Source organism: Amblyomma americanum, chromosome 2 (genome assembly GCF_052857255.1).
Source record: "Amblyomma americanum isolate KBUSLIRL-KWMA chromosome 2, ASM5285725v1, whole genome shotgun sequence".
Taxonomy (NCBI): Eukaryota; Metazoa; Arthropoda; class Arachnida; order Ixodida; family Ixodidae; genus Amblyomma; species Amblyomma americanum.
The window spans coordinates 141,989,990-142,004,976 of NC_135498.1; the positions used below are offsets into that span (position 1 = coordinate 141,989,990).

The window sequence follows — 14,987 nt, forward strand, 5'->3', positions numbered from 1 at the left end:
TATATCTAATACCTGTCTAAGAATTGTGGTTTCAAATGTTGTTTATTGTCCTCCATTTAAAAAAATGAATTTATAATCTACAGGTCTTCGTGACATTTTCTTTACTTTAAGCAGGCTCCTTATTTCTTTTCAATTGAATAAGCTTGACATGTTAAGCAGCCTTTTAATGCTGCTGGTGTTAATATTTCAGATATGTGTTGGTTAGCAATTGACCTTTTTGATAATCCAGTGCTATTTGTAGCGGTGGTCTGTGTAATTCAGTGTTTTCGAACATCCAATGGAATGAATGAAAGTCGCATGCACAAGTTAACCTGCGAACAGTGTTTTGAGGACGTGCTAGTAACAATGTTTTTATAAAGTGCTTAAAACTGCAGTCTCGGAAAAGAAATGTCTAACAAACTTACACAGCTACCTTGCACTGTGAAGGTAAAATCCAAGAAATATATTTTTGTTCGAAAATACAAACCACGGAGCACAAGCTATATGCCATGTTTTTGTGTAATCCTTACAGCGAATCCTTCTGCTAGTATCGAATTTGAGGACTTATGGACTGGATGAAAATAGTGCTCGAAAAATATTTTCAATGCGCGAGTGCAGCACGGAATTCAAAATTTTCTTTAAAAAGGTCCATTATGGAGTGCAAAAATAAGTGATAGTAATAAACGGATTTTAAGGATACAATATACAAATGCATTCTTTTTAAAAACTTCTAAAGGCAGAAAGATAGCAAACATTATTTGTCCAATGTGGAACGGCCCGCAAGTGGCTTGTGCACCATTCAGGTTCTTTAACTTCAGGGATTCAGTTTTAAGACCACAGTGAAGAGATTGTATACTTTTACGAGAAGAAGAAAAAATGTGTTGCAGGAGTTTGGCACGTAGATCCGCTACCACGGTCTTGTTTTCAGTTTCATTGCATATCGTCTCCCCAATTCTGCTTTTCTTGCCCATTGCGAACCACCCCGTCAAGATACTTTCGGCTAGTGCCGGAGCCATGGGTAGTGTATTTTTTAAAGAAGTGCCGTATACACAGCGGAGTCAGATTAAAGACGTTTCCTTGCCGCCGCCGCTGGTCTCGTTTTTTTTCCGCGATGTACGGCAATACGCTGCTACGTGACTGCGACGTCGTGTCTATGTTTGGCGCCACGATCGTGCAATGCAGGCATCCAGGAGGAGGTGAAAACTGTGGTCCAATGCACTTTGTACCCAGCATTTTTGCCCTGTTCCTTACAGTACTACTTCGTAACGGCATGGACGGAACGGTGCTAGTTGTTATATCTCAACATTGAAATTCGATTGGGCTTTGTTCATGATCACAAAGAGCATTCGAACCTGATTATTGTGATTAACGAACTAGCGCCGTTCCACGTTTATAGTTAGCAGCTCTTGTGCCCCTGTAAGAAAAAGCAAAAATGAAATATAGGAAAAAGGACCGCTGTCATCACCTCCTCCTCCTGGATGCCGACGTTGCGAAACCTTGGCGCCTGCATGCACACGACACTGCAGCCTCCGCTCAGCGTATCGCCGTGGTTGAAACCTCCCATTGCTAACCGGAAGTGCTTCGTATTTTATGGTGTAAAAGTCTACAACAAATATGCTCCCATTGTCAACCGCAAGAGCCTCGTATTTTTTAGTGTAAAAATCTACACCAAATCTGCTCCCTTCGCCAACCGTAAGTCTTCCGTATTTTTTTTTTTTGGGGTTGAAATCTACCCCAAGTGTAACGGTGTATATCGAACATCGATTTGGGAGGACGCTAGAGGACAAGCCAAAAACACCCAACTGGGTTGATTTGTGTTTAGTGTGTAGTGAAGATAACAGTCTAGCAAAGCCACAAGTGCCACGCGTAGTTCAGTTTCTGCAACTTGTTTCACGAGATAACGACAACACAGTGATACAACGGACTGGCATGTCTTTGGTGAAAAAAGAACCCATCACCAACACTCGCTTTTCTACAGTACGAGAATTTTAATACAGCGGGGAAGAAAAACACAAAAGCCAGGCCAGCAAGGGTCAAAGTGAAATACGCCGCCTGGTAGTCTTGTCGCCTTTGCTCAATTAAACTGCGGGATGCCGCCTGCTCCCACCCTAGGCACCAAAGAGGGCCCCAGTATCAGACTCCCGCCATCGACGGGCAACGAGTGGCCCGTGGTGAGCGATGCGTCGTCCGAGGCTAGGAAGGCGATGGCGCGGGCAGCTTCCTGGACGGTTCCGATGCGGCCCAGGGCGTGTGATGCCGCTAACGTGCACCGCAACTGTAAAGGTCGGAAGAGAGAGGGCAGTGAGTGTAGTGTTACCTCTTTCCCAAAGGGCACATCCCTCATAGGGCATACATGAGAGAGAGTTTTTAGGTTTCTCCCATCAAGAGTTATGTGCGTGCTTGCGCATGAACCTAGAGCACACACCACGTATGAACAGGCTTTCATTTGCATGCGACCCGAAGCAGATTGGTCAGGAACCTAATTTGTAGGCAGTTCTACCCTACTGATAAGTTGAATGCGAGCCACCCAAACTGAAACCGCAGTATACAATGAGCACGCCTGAAAGGTTTGCTGACAAAAGTAAGCACCGTAAGCAGTCTTAGCGGGCATTGAAGCGTCCGCATCTTACACGGTATTATATTTACTCATTATTACATGTACACAGTATTACAGCTAAAATACCATGGCTATGTGATGCGCCTTCAAGATCCGCTGCATAAAAGGAGGCCATTGTCAAATAGGTTGCCTCTATCTCAGCACCAGAGTGAAAACGTGAAGTTCGTCAAAAAAACGGTGATGGGGGCCTTTTACTTTCATAGTTATACACAAGGCGTCCTCGAGCATTCTATTTACTGTGGACCTTCTGACACGAGTGATACAAAACGCAACTTCAAGTCCACCTAATATTCATTACCGTAATTGAAATTGTCGAGCGGAATGAATCATCTGCACGACAAAGCTTCTTATAGAAATTTAGCATTACCATTCTCCTGCTCCTTTTATAACCAACCAAAAGAAAGCCTGCACGCGGATCGATTCACCTGGACGTCATTACGTCGAAGCTTAGCGTGCTGTCGTTAAGTACATTTACTGTATTTTAAGTTGTTAATTGGAGTGGATATCGAGGTATACAGGTATTCCAAATTAGCAAAAATGTCACATAGCCTAATGCCTTAGAAAACAGTAACAAATTTTTCTTTAGTAAAACGCAGCAGTGAAAACAAACCACTAAACATAACATGCTCAACGACGCAGAACGCAGTGCTTTAAAGTTATACCATGTTTTGTTGATCCGGAGTCATTTCTGCTCTGAAGACCATCTTGGTTTCAATTGCACCAGGACTGCAACAGAAATAGAGAGAAGTTTCGTTAGGGATTAGTGCACCATTCATTGCTAATGCTTCCTGTCATCATGTATAAAGCTTTACTTGGTGTAAATTACGACGGTGCTCAGCCATTCACATATCCCAGCGTATGTGCTGCGACAAGAGATAGTATTTTGTATGGCCTCTGGAGCGCTTGGTTCGTAAACTCGTAGTATGGTTTAATGCGTTAAAATCTCTTACCAGAGAGAGTGATTGTTTTGTAGGAAGTGTTATCAATATTGAACATCAAGCACGAAACGTTCTGTAGCGAGAGCTACACTGTGCTACCAGGCGAGCATTTGGCAATACATGGGAGAGGACAGTTGTGCGCATGCGCCGTTACCATGGCAACCGAAGAGGAGCAAAGTGCGGCGCGCGCTTCGCTGTCGCCGCTGCCGCGCGCCCGCTCCACCGTCAAATCCGAGCGTGACGTCACGCGGATGAGCAGTTGTAGGCATCCGTCGATACCATGGTAACCAGAGAGGCCCCTCAGTTGCGCCCCGTTCTTCGTCGCCGCCTTGCCGCACGCCGCTCTGTCACCCGAACCCCGCGTCGCATGGGCAGGATTGCGTATAAAAGGCGGAGATGTAGTAGGCGCCTGTTTCGCAACGTTTGACATGCATGCAGAGGATGAGATTCCAGCCGCTGCTAAACGGCGGTATGGACAAGAGAAGATTAACTCTTCCGATCCTGATTTTGCCGCCTGGCAGTTGGCTTGAACCAAATAAGAACGCTGAGTCGGTGTGTACGTGAAACAAGGTATCACCGCTGTCAGATATCTCCCTTCGATCGCGGTGAATAATGGTGTAGCCTGCTGTGTTCGGCTCCTGAAAAGCGGCATTATCATCCAAGGAGTCTACGTGGCACTGGTAACGCCAAACAGACGATTGATGCGGTTGTCACGTGTATACCAGCCTATGACATGGATTCACAGTTCTGTGTTACTTTGGGTGATTTCAACAGGAAACAGGACTCTCTTAGGCAGTGTATGAAAGAAAAGTTTGACTTTAATTTAGCTTCAGCAAAATGGTGGTTTGAGCTAGTTGGTACATATTCACAATTTCACCAGCGCTGCGACTAGGAACAAGAACAGAGAAGGAAGACAAGGACAAGCGCTACTAACAACTGAAAGTTTATTTGAAAAAAACACAGATTATATGCACACAACTGAAAACCCAAAGCGCCTGCGCTTCCCCCACCAGGCACGCATGAGAGTTAAAAATCTAGATACAAAATTTCACACTCATGTAAGTTTACAGATGGTGTGCTAACGCACGTGTCGATGTTCTTGTGAATGTGATAGGCTTCACACAACTCCCTAGTTAACTGATCTGGATGTCTGAATTTAATCTTAGCCCTGTTAAGCAGAGGAAAGCATGCTTTTTTGTTAGACACACCGGGTTTGTTTAGAAGACAATCTCTGTAATGAAGGGACAGATTTGATGAAGGAGCACCATTCAAAGAGGTTCTATGCTGACGTAAGCGTGTATTTATGCATTTACCGGTTTGCCCAATGTAACTCTTGCCGCATTTAAAAGGTATGTCATAAACCACTCCCTCTGCACATGGCACAAAGGTTGACTCATGATCCACCTGGCATGCATTTTTTCTTTTGCCTCTTATTTGCTTCTGTTCCCGGGCTCTTTTGTCAACAATAGCACACACCTTGCCTAGTTTATTAGGGACCGAAAAGAGCACTTTTACCCCATATCTAGTGCCAACCTGCTTAAGCCTATGGGATAACTGATGAATGTAGGGTATTACCGCATACTTCGTTCTGTCATTGCCGGAATATTCCTGTGCTTCATGTCTACCAAACGACTTCATCTTCTTCAGGATCTTGTTGCTAGCAAGCGCTTGTCCTTGTCTTCCTTCTCTGTTCTTGTTCCTAGTCGCAGCGCTGGTGAAATTGTGTAATTTAGCTTCGCACCCTCACGTCCAGACTACACAATGGGGAACTGCTATTGAGCTTGTATACTAAGAGCCTCTGCCAAATCGAAATAGTGTGTCGACAGAATTGAGAGCGCGGCATTCTACTTCGCAGATCATCGGGCAGTTTTTGTCTGTGTCAAGCAAATGAATAAAAGATGTGTCTACCCAATGTCTCTCATTGCAAAACATACAGTGACCACAACGATCTCAGCCAGGGAAACGTACCTTTCGATACGTAAATCTTCGCATGCCCGAGCTAAGTCACCGCCAATTTTTTTTGTCTAAGTAGATCGCCATCAGAAACCAGTTCCTAATCTTTAAGTAGTTCTCTACAGCTTGAACTGTCTAGTAGTCATTTGTGAGTGGGCATGCGACTCAAAAACTTCAACAATTAGGAACTGATGGCCGCTGAAACTGGGCAATAGCCACTGGAGAGGCATGCGAAGGAACACCTTGCGTACGTTTTTGGAACACGCGCTACATTATCTAACCGAACAGCTGAGCATTGTTCCTCCCTCTGACTGCGTGCCTGAGCAGAATAATATAATAGCTGTTTCAGTGAAGTGGAGCGATTTTTATTAGTAGGCTTTCTCCAGATATAGATAACACTTCCGCGGTATGGTTATGCCAGTACTGGCGGGCATCAAAAATATTGTTCATTCATGCTAAAACGTGCAAAAGCTATATGCTTCTTTATGTTGGCTAGTAATCTGCATAAATAATTTCTGCTGGTCAACTTTTGACTATTAAAGTTATGCGCTTAGTGACATTAGGTTCGCAGTGGGCTTTTATTAATAGTCGCGTCACGTTTTGAACTGCGAAAGCGCCATTACCTTCGGAGGAGTGGCTCAACAAATTTTAGTCTTGGCTCGCGTGTTTCAAACTTCGTACGTGTAATGGCCGTCGGGCACAGCAGCGCCTATCACTTCAAACGCCGATGAGTGGCGCACGTTTCGCGCGAACTTTTCCTTCCTTCCCGCCCACGTTGCGTGCTTGCAACTGCTCAATGCTCCAGGGCAGATGGGAGAGTGAAGGGCACACATGACACGTGCGCCACGGAGTGCCATGAACCATAGACGCCATAGACGCTTGAAGCGCGCCAGCGCAGACTAATCTTGGTAGGGAAACCTGTCCGCCTAGTCGGTGTTGCGCCGTTTTGTAGCGAAAGCTACAGTACGCTAGCATTACGGCCCGGATTACGGAACTCGCTCCGACCGCTCTACAATTGAGAGCGCTCTAAAATGCCCGCTCCTATTGGCCGCCGGCGCTATTTTCAAAAGTTGCGTCACGGAAAGCTGCAATGGCGTCACGGACAAGAAAAAAACGCATGACGTTGCACACCTAATTATGCCCGCGGTTTTAGACTGTTTTTGCGAGCGCGAAGAGTCGGTCTAAAGAGTTTTAGAGGGAAAATGGTGGCGGCGGCATCTGCTATTTATTGCTGGCGGAGGCGGCAACGTCGGCGCCAGCAACGACAAAGGACGGTGTACGAGGACGCGTATGACTTGCCGGACGAGCTGTTCCGTCGGTTATTTCGACTCGATAAGGAGAAAGTGGAGTGGTTGTGCGGCGAACTAGCAGACGAACAGCGAAGCGCACGGACGAGCGCTTTGTCGGTGAGGCGGCAGGTGCTGTGCGCTCTCCGTTTTTTTGCCTGTGGGGGCTTTCAAGTGTGCGTCGGCAACGAGCAGACCGTCGGCCTCGCACAACCGACGGTGTGCAAGTGCGTGCGGCGTGTGGCTGAGGCCATCTGCAAAGTCGGCGCACAGAAGGGATGGGTACGTTTCCCGGCGCACCCCGATGAAAAGGCGGCAGCGAAGGCGACCTTCCTTCCCCGCGGCACCATCCCCGGCGTCGTCGGCTGCGTCGACGGCACGCTGATTGCCATAAAAGCACCGCGGGGACACCCAGCAAAGCAGGCAGCATTCTGGAGCCGCAAAGGATACTACGCGATGAACACCATAATCGTGAGTAGACTGGTTTTCTGACCGCATGTGCCGAAAGCTGCGACCTCGACAATGGAAGTTCATGTCCAAGATTGTCTGCTGGTGTTTCTCGCAGATCTGCGACGCAAACATGAAGATCCTTGCGGTTGACCCTCGCTTCCCGGGGTCTTGTCACGATGCCTTTTCTTGGCGCTACTCACGGCTGCGTCGGAAGGTGGAGCACGGGCTGCTGGAGGATGGAGAGTTTCTTCTGGGTAAGCAACCTGTTGATCATCGGGCCACTTCGACAGCACGTATTAAGCTAAAGCAGTGGCTCATACCTAAATGAGGCGGGTTATAACATGGATGACATGCAACAGTATGATGTATCGTATTTATTTTTGTGTATTTACTGTTACTGCTGGTGCAGAGGCTCAAGAAACATTGTTATAAAGTGAATCGTATTTCAAGCGTAAAACACCAAGGCAAAAGAGGTGTGCACATCATTATTTTTGTGTAGGATATCACAGTACATCATTAACCTAGAAGGCTGTGCTTACAGAGGTACCCCTTAGTCATGGATCTTCCGCATGCCTATGAATTCTGGTTCAGCATACTGATTTTGAGCTGCTTGTTATGAATCATTTATTACATAGGCAACAACACACTTCACTGCAAATTTTGGTCGTGCAGGAGAGAGTGGATATCCACTGGAGCCGTGGCTGCTCACACCAGTGTCAGGGCATCCGGGTGCAAACACTGCAGAAGGGCAGTACAACGCAGCACATGCCTCAATGCGATGTGTTGTGAAACGCTGCATTGGTGTTTTGAAAAGCCGCTTCCGGTGTCTTCAAAGGTACCGGACACTCCACTACGAGTCGGAGCGGGCGGTGGTCATTATTGCAGCATGTGCTGCGTTGCACAACATCTGTCTTGAAGAAGCCCTGGCAGCAGATGAAGGCGGCACTACTGATGACCCTGACAACAATGGGCCACCTCTGCTTGCCGGGTACTTGGCGGGGACAGGATCCCGCATGACCTACCTGCGTGGTAGAGCCATGCGAGACCGTATCATTGGCCTCTTTGGCACAACCCGTCCGCAGAGGCAAGCACACCTGCAGATGGTGTGGCGACAGCAGCAGCGGCAGCAGCAGCGGCAACAGCAGCACCACCGGCAGTAAGCCCTAGACCATCTGGCAGCTGTGGCTGCAATGACTCACCGTGCTGGCGTGGCGAGTTGTCGCAGCCACTCTTGCTACGGGCAGTGCCATTGCCCTGTGTTAGTGCGTGAACCCCTGCGTGATATGATGCCCTTGGCCACTGGTAGCCACATTCCAGCATTTGTAAATTACTTTTTCTTACATGTGCTTCAAAGCATCCAGTGGCAAGATATGAAGTGCACACTCCAACTGCTGCTCCACTGACAGTGGTCACCAGTATGCCTTTCAGTGAATCAGCAAGCTTGCTGCACACCTACTGCACTTTCTTCTTCTCAAGTCGAAATACACGCCGAAACAGCTCGTCCTACAAGTGAAATGCATCCTTGTACACCGTCTTTCCCCGCTGCTTACGTCGACGTGCCCATTTAGGCAAACAGTTGCTTGTGGTCACTATGTGTTTGATGAATGTGCACGAGGAAAAAGTGTGGTGTGGAGACTGCTAGGCACCAGTAAAGCGTTTGTTTTTGCACCACGTTTATTCATTGGTCACAATAATTTTTTTCGCCACAGCTGTTCATACTAGTTTACCAACTGTAACACACACCAGGGAAACAAAAGCATGCAGCATCAACAGTGATTTGCATATGCCTTGTCGAGTGCTGCGCAGAGATTGCACTAGAACAGTTGTATCTTACACTGTGGCCAAACGGGCGAGTTGGCTGTACATTTTTAAGGCGAACAGTGCGAAAGACATAACCGGAAATCAGAGGAAACACAGGATGAGCGCTCGTCCTATGTTTTCTTTGCTTTAAATCTAAGTCTTACGCGCTGTTTTCCGTTAAAAAAAGCTTCATCTTGACTGCCAGCTTGAATGCTAATAATCAAAGGTTTGGCATGTTGTGCATACTTGTAGGCCCGATGCAGCCCTGGTTTGCACTTTGCTGAAACACATTACATAACTGGTGGAATGCACAGCAAGTGCTACACAAGACATTGCACTTCGTAGATTTTACTGGACCAAAAAACCATGTTACGTGTACAAGACACACGAGTATCACAGACGATGATGCCAACATGGCTGCGTTTGAAGTTGTAAAGGGACCCACAAACGAGAGCCATTAACATTGTTGCATCATACCTTTAAAGGCGGAGCTCAAGCGTCCCCCAAATTTTTTTTGCTTGCAGTCAACACTACTTCAGAAGTGACTTTGGACGAATGCTGGCAAGGCTCATTTTTCCTCGTGTCTAGTGAGGATAGAACATGTTACAATGCACACAATGGACACTTTACGGAAAATAAGGAAAAGTAATGCGAAAAAAAAAAACGACTCAGGAACATGCAAAAAAACTTAACAGGCACAAAATCGAAGTGTTCAAAATTTATCCAGAATCCCCATATTATGATGCCTTTCATAACTACAGTCACTTCAGAACAACTTTACCCACATATTGCACTTGTACACATATTGCAATGAAAGAAAACAAGCACTAGAAATGGCACCTTGTGCACCTGCCACAGCTGCAGGTAAACATTTGAAAGTTATGAAAAATAAAAGAGTATAGGAGGCTTCCACACCTGGCAGAGCTTAGATTACATAACTGGACGAAAATAAATAGTGTGAAGCATCCGGGCCTGCAGAGCTTACAGGAGATAAAAAAAATGATGCCATGGCACACGGCAGAGATGATCTTGAATAAATATAAAAACAGAAACGTGACAGAGAAGCAAACAATGTAAAAAAACAAGCATAAACCAGCACTTCAAAAACACAAACAAAAAATGGTACATCTCTGCAACTGGCCGAGAAACAATGCAAGTAAAAATAAACATACAAAACGGAAATTTTAACTGCAAACTATAAATACTTTAATGAGTTTGCCACCTGGCAGAGAAGTAAAAAATGTTCTTGAATAAATATAAACATATGAAGCTCTTCTTTCATGAATATAGAAACACGAAAATAAAAATGAACAATTCAATGCGGTGTACGTTGGTCAAGCTCCTTTTGCAGAATCAGCATCAGTATGTTGACGTTCTGGATGAGCAGCTCTTGCTGCCCATTTGAAGCCCGCACAGCAGCTGCCACATCCCGCATGGCCTGCATGTGAAACATTCCCAATTACAAATTATTACTGTCAATCAATGCTGAGGTCTTGCTAAGGTTTGTGTAAAAGGTCAGGTGCTGAGATATTTTGGACAATGTATGGGTCGAGAAGACGCGTGTCACTTTCATAAACTCAGCTGTCCCAACCACGCCCAACAAGAGGCGTCAAACAGAAGTAGGGGTGCTCAAGAGAGAGCACTGATATTTATGTTTAAGGTGACAGTTTCTACTGTGAAAAGTGCAGTGTGCGCAGTGAATACCCACCTCCAGCATGCTCTGGAGAAACGCAGCGTCCTGGCGGTTCCGGGTCTCAGTAAAGTCCGCCAAACGCCGTGATCTGTATAGCGTCTGGCGCAGCACCTCATCGGCCTCATCGTCTCGCCGTCGCTTGCCAAGAAGGCTAGGCGTGGCACGCAATGTGGGCTACAGTCGGGGCGCTAGTGTGGGCTTCAGTGGGGGGCTGAGGTGGGGGCTGCGGCGAGGGCATCGGTGTGGCTGCCAGGAAAGAAAATGCGCTCATCACGCAATGCTTCATGTGGTGGAATAAGCAAATCATTTAGTACAATGTATTAGAGGACTTGACATAAATATTTAGGACAGCAATCTCGGGCAGCATTGTTGTAGCATATTTCATGTGCGCATTTTTCAGACTACTAGGAGATATCGCAGCCTCACTCCAAGAGAAATAAACATTCTGCACAGAGTGGCGAAGCCAGAGAGAGAGTTTTGTGGATAGTGCAGAATCACTGCACTTATTTGGCTACTCCTGTAAATGCTGTCAGAACGGATAGTGCTATTACTTTCAAGCAGCTGCCAGAAAGGGTAGTATGGAGCTTGAATAATGGCAAGACAACTCACCGACTGTGGGGCTCAGTGTGTCTTGTCGACAACTTGCTGAGACTCCCCGTTTGTCACCTCTGCTGTAACAGGGTAAAAGGTGCAGCTGGTTGGTAGTGGCAAACCATGAAACGAAAAGAGCACTAGCAAAAGAGAAGCAATCAATAATGCGCAACCACTAGCTTCTGCATTCATGCGCCTCCTCCGAGACTGAACTGAATCACAGATGAAGTAAACAGTGCTTGTAAGGTGCAAGTCACAGACATCATGTTTTAAAGGTTTCACCTACATTGGGTTACGCACGTAGCCACTCGTCCCTGCTGCACTTCCAACTGACAGCCTGCTGGGCAGACTGGCGACGTGCTGATGGTGGGGGGGGGGGGGGGGGGCGACTGGCGGCGCGCTCACGGGGGCACTGGAGGCGTGGTGCTGGGGACCGTTGGCGACGGGTTGCTGGGGGCCGTTGGTGACGGGCTGCTGGTTCTCCTGTTGCAAGGAGCCTTAACGCTGTAAACTCGTACATGAGTGCCTTAACATTCCCCCCCGCAGAAAACGTTTGAATTGCCCATAGCGTCATCACGGTTTACTAACAACTGGACGCCCCACTCCAGTTGTAGTGAACATAGTACTGTGTGCGTGTTTTTATTGCCTCATCATGAACTAATCCCACACGCAATCTGTACACTTTTCTTATTGTGTAAATAGCTTGTGTATATTACCTCTCTCCCTATCCTCTCTTTCTGTTCTCTCACCTCTTTCATTTCATTTCTCCATTCTGTCTGCTATTCTTTATTTCCGCTTCCCCAGCTCAGGTGCGTCAGTACCGATGGCAGGTGCCGGGGCTAGCAAAAATATTATGCTTCCTTTTATTATTATTTTAATAAGCCACCCCCACAACTACTACTACTACTACTGCAGTGCACACCCACCTCAGTTGCCTCACCACCGAAGAACGACGGCCCGACGCCCGTGGCACTGGCCGTGCCTATGTTGCATATGCATATTATGTTGCATATGTATCATGATTCTTATCATTTTTATGTTGTAACCATTCTACATTTATAGTGCAATTTTCTCGTTGAGTGCCCTTTCCTTTCACAGATGTATTTTGTTGTTTCTTGTATGCAGAGTATGCGTTTGTGTTTTGACCATTCATATTTTTTGTGTGCCGCCCAGCCGCACTGTTATATGTATATATATATATATATATATATATATATATATATATATATATATATATATATATATATATATATATATATATATTGTCTAAGAAAAAAAAAGAAAGAAAGAAATAAAAGAAATAAAGAAAGAAAAGAGGTGCCTTTGCTGGAAAGGCCTTCGAGGAATTCCGTGTTACCAGGGTATAACTTCAGTTTTCTGTATGTCCACGTGGGCCCGTTACTTATCACAACTTTATTTAGCCTTGATTGTTCATGTCAACCAGTACACACATTGACACATGCTCGGGCATTGTTCGCATCAGTTGGTTGTTGGTTTCTTTCGAGTAGTGCGTGCTGATGTGAATTCGGTTTTTCAGCACAATTTCGAATATTCCTTTGCAGGTTGCCATAATAACTCTCCCTACCTATTCCTACTCTCATTGCTGCAACTTTTTAAAAACTAAACAATATTTACATTTTTTATTCTTTTATTTACTTAATTTTGGTTCTGCTAATTCTCACTGTCGGTTGCCTCATTCATCCATGTCACAAACACATGTTTAATTTTAGTGCTCCTTTGTCCCAAAGCAATTTCACATGCTGGCTTTCCTCCTTGTGTAATATCTACATGCAGATATTATGGTATTCATAAGTAGGCTTTCCATGTGATTGTTTACAGAAATATCAGCCCTAAGCTATGTAGCGAGCTTCACAATAATGCGCGGCATGAGTTGAGTAGGAGCAGGGGATGGGGCACAAGCTAGTTGCTGCAGTGGATGCTGCTGGCCCTAATGACACCGCTGGTTGCATATGGGTGGTATGCATTGGCGTGCAGTAGTAGCGCTGCGGTATGACATCACTGCCTGCCATTTTTGCAGTGCACATAGCAGACAAGAACTTCTGCTCCATAAGCATGCATTCTTCATGTGTCGCATTCCAATTACGGCTTGGAAGCCATGATCAATGGAGATTTGGCCGGTAGTTGCTGCGGACGACAGCCGCCAGAAACTATGTCATAAATGAATTCTACTTCAGATGGGCAGCTGCGCAGGTCAGCGCTGCTCTAGCGGAGGTCAAGAAACAGACCCAGCAGCGTCGTGGGATGAGTTCCATCTCTATTCCAGAATTGAAGTAGTTAGTGAGAGCAGTGCATCTGTACAACTGGAGAGGTAAACTTCAGAACCCTTATTATCACCCCATTGGAGAAGTTGTTTATTACACAAAGGTGGTCATAGATCGTGACAGTGGCTGATCATAAGAAGGCACAAACTGAGCTAAGTTTTCTTTTTGCATTGCGCACCGTGAGTATGTAGCAGCTGATGCTTGATAGTCCCGGTGTGCTTTATCTATGTCTCTTTTTCATGTTGGCGTCTGTCAGAACAGTGCACTGTGCAGATATTAGTGGCAAGAGCTTAAGTGACATGGTGATGTTCTATTATTGCCCTGATGCAAGCCCAGATTTCTGATCATCCACGATGAAAAAAATAACACTGCCCGTGGTGACCACGACTCCACCAAAAAACGAAGCGCATGCCCCAAGAACTTATTTCAATGTCCTACACGAAAGTAGGTCCCATGTCATTTTATATAACCTTTAAGGAAACTTTGATGGCCGTCAGGCACTTATTCCGAATGCGCCTTGTCCAGGAATTTGCATAAATCCCTGAGATTAAAAAGAAGCACCCTATCTAGGTCACATGTAGTAGAGCTGGGAATTGAGAGTTCTGTGCTGATAAACTATCCACAGTTACGCAACGCGCACTGCCAACTCTCCAAAGCCATCTGTCCGGGTCTTCATCCCTGTGAATGTGCCTGAACTACATGTGGCTCTCCAGTTTTACAGAAGCACCTTTGTCACTGACCCCTGTGTGAGCTTTTACTCCGGAATAGAAACGAACCGTTCCTCGACCTCGGCTGTATCAGTGCTAACCAGCTCAGGTGCTTACTATAAATGTTTGTAATGGCTCATTTTCATGCCGCCGTAGTCCATGGAGACTACCTGTAAATGACTCTCTCATACACGCGCATTGTAAGCGGCAACGCGAAGCTGACATGTGGCCCATAAAACATCGTACTTCTGCAGACCTTAGCATATGTACTTTCAAGCTTCTCATTATTGAATGAGAGTTCAAAGAGCCATTACTGAAATTGCCACTTGTTTCATGGTGACCAGTATGCACGGCCATCTTGGGACAGGTAATGTGCATTTGGTACTTGGTTTCAGATGAGCAAAGGAACAAAATGGCAAACAAATTTAGGTCATTGTATGAATGCTGAGCACAGCCCCACCTCTCCGTGGAAGCACTCTTCATCAGTGCGAGAACACTGCAGTGACCATGCAACATGCATTGTTCACTTATGTGATTGAGCAACTATCGGAAGGCTTTTTGGATCACAACAGCATAACTTTTTTCTTCTCATATTTGCACTATAAGTGTATCCCTGGATGCATAACATAACATTATTACTGAGGCATTATTTGGCATAGTTGTGAACTTACTAAGAACATTACTTTTATTT

At 45.9% G+C, this 14,987-nt stretch overlaps 1 pseudogene across 1 annotated transcript in view; it reads right to left on the bottom strand.

The window, feature by feature from the left end:
* Positions 1 to 1,970: 1,970 nt before the first annotated feature.
* LOC144120107 (3-oxoacyl-[acyl-carrier-protein] reductase FabG-like) overlaps positions 1,971 to 14,987 on the bottom strand; it is a 173,781-nt pseudogene continuing 160,764 nt past the window's right edge. The window contains exons 5-6 of the transcript XR_013312427.1: positions 3,259 to 3,322; positions 1,971 to 2,254 (exon numbers count right to left, since the gene is read on the bottom strand). The product of XR_013312427.1 is annotated as a 3-oxoacyl-[acyl-carrier-protein] reductase FabG-like (transcript). The remainder of the gene's footprint in view (positions 2,255 to 3,258; positions 3,323 to 14,987) is intronic.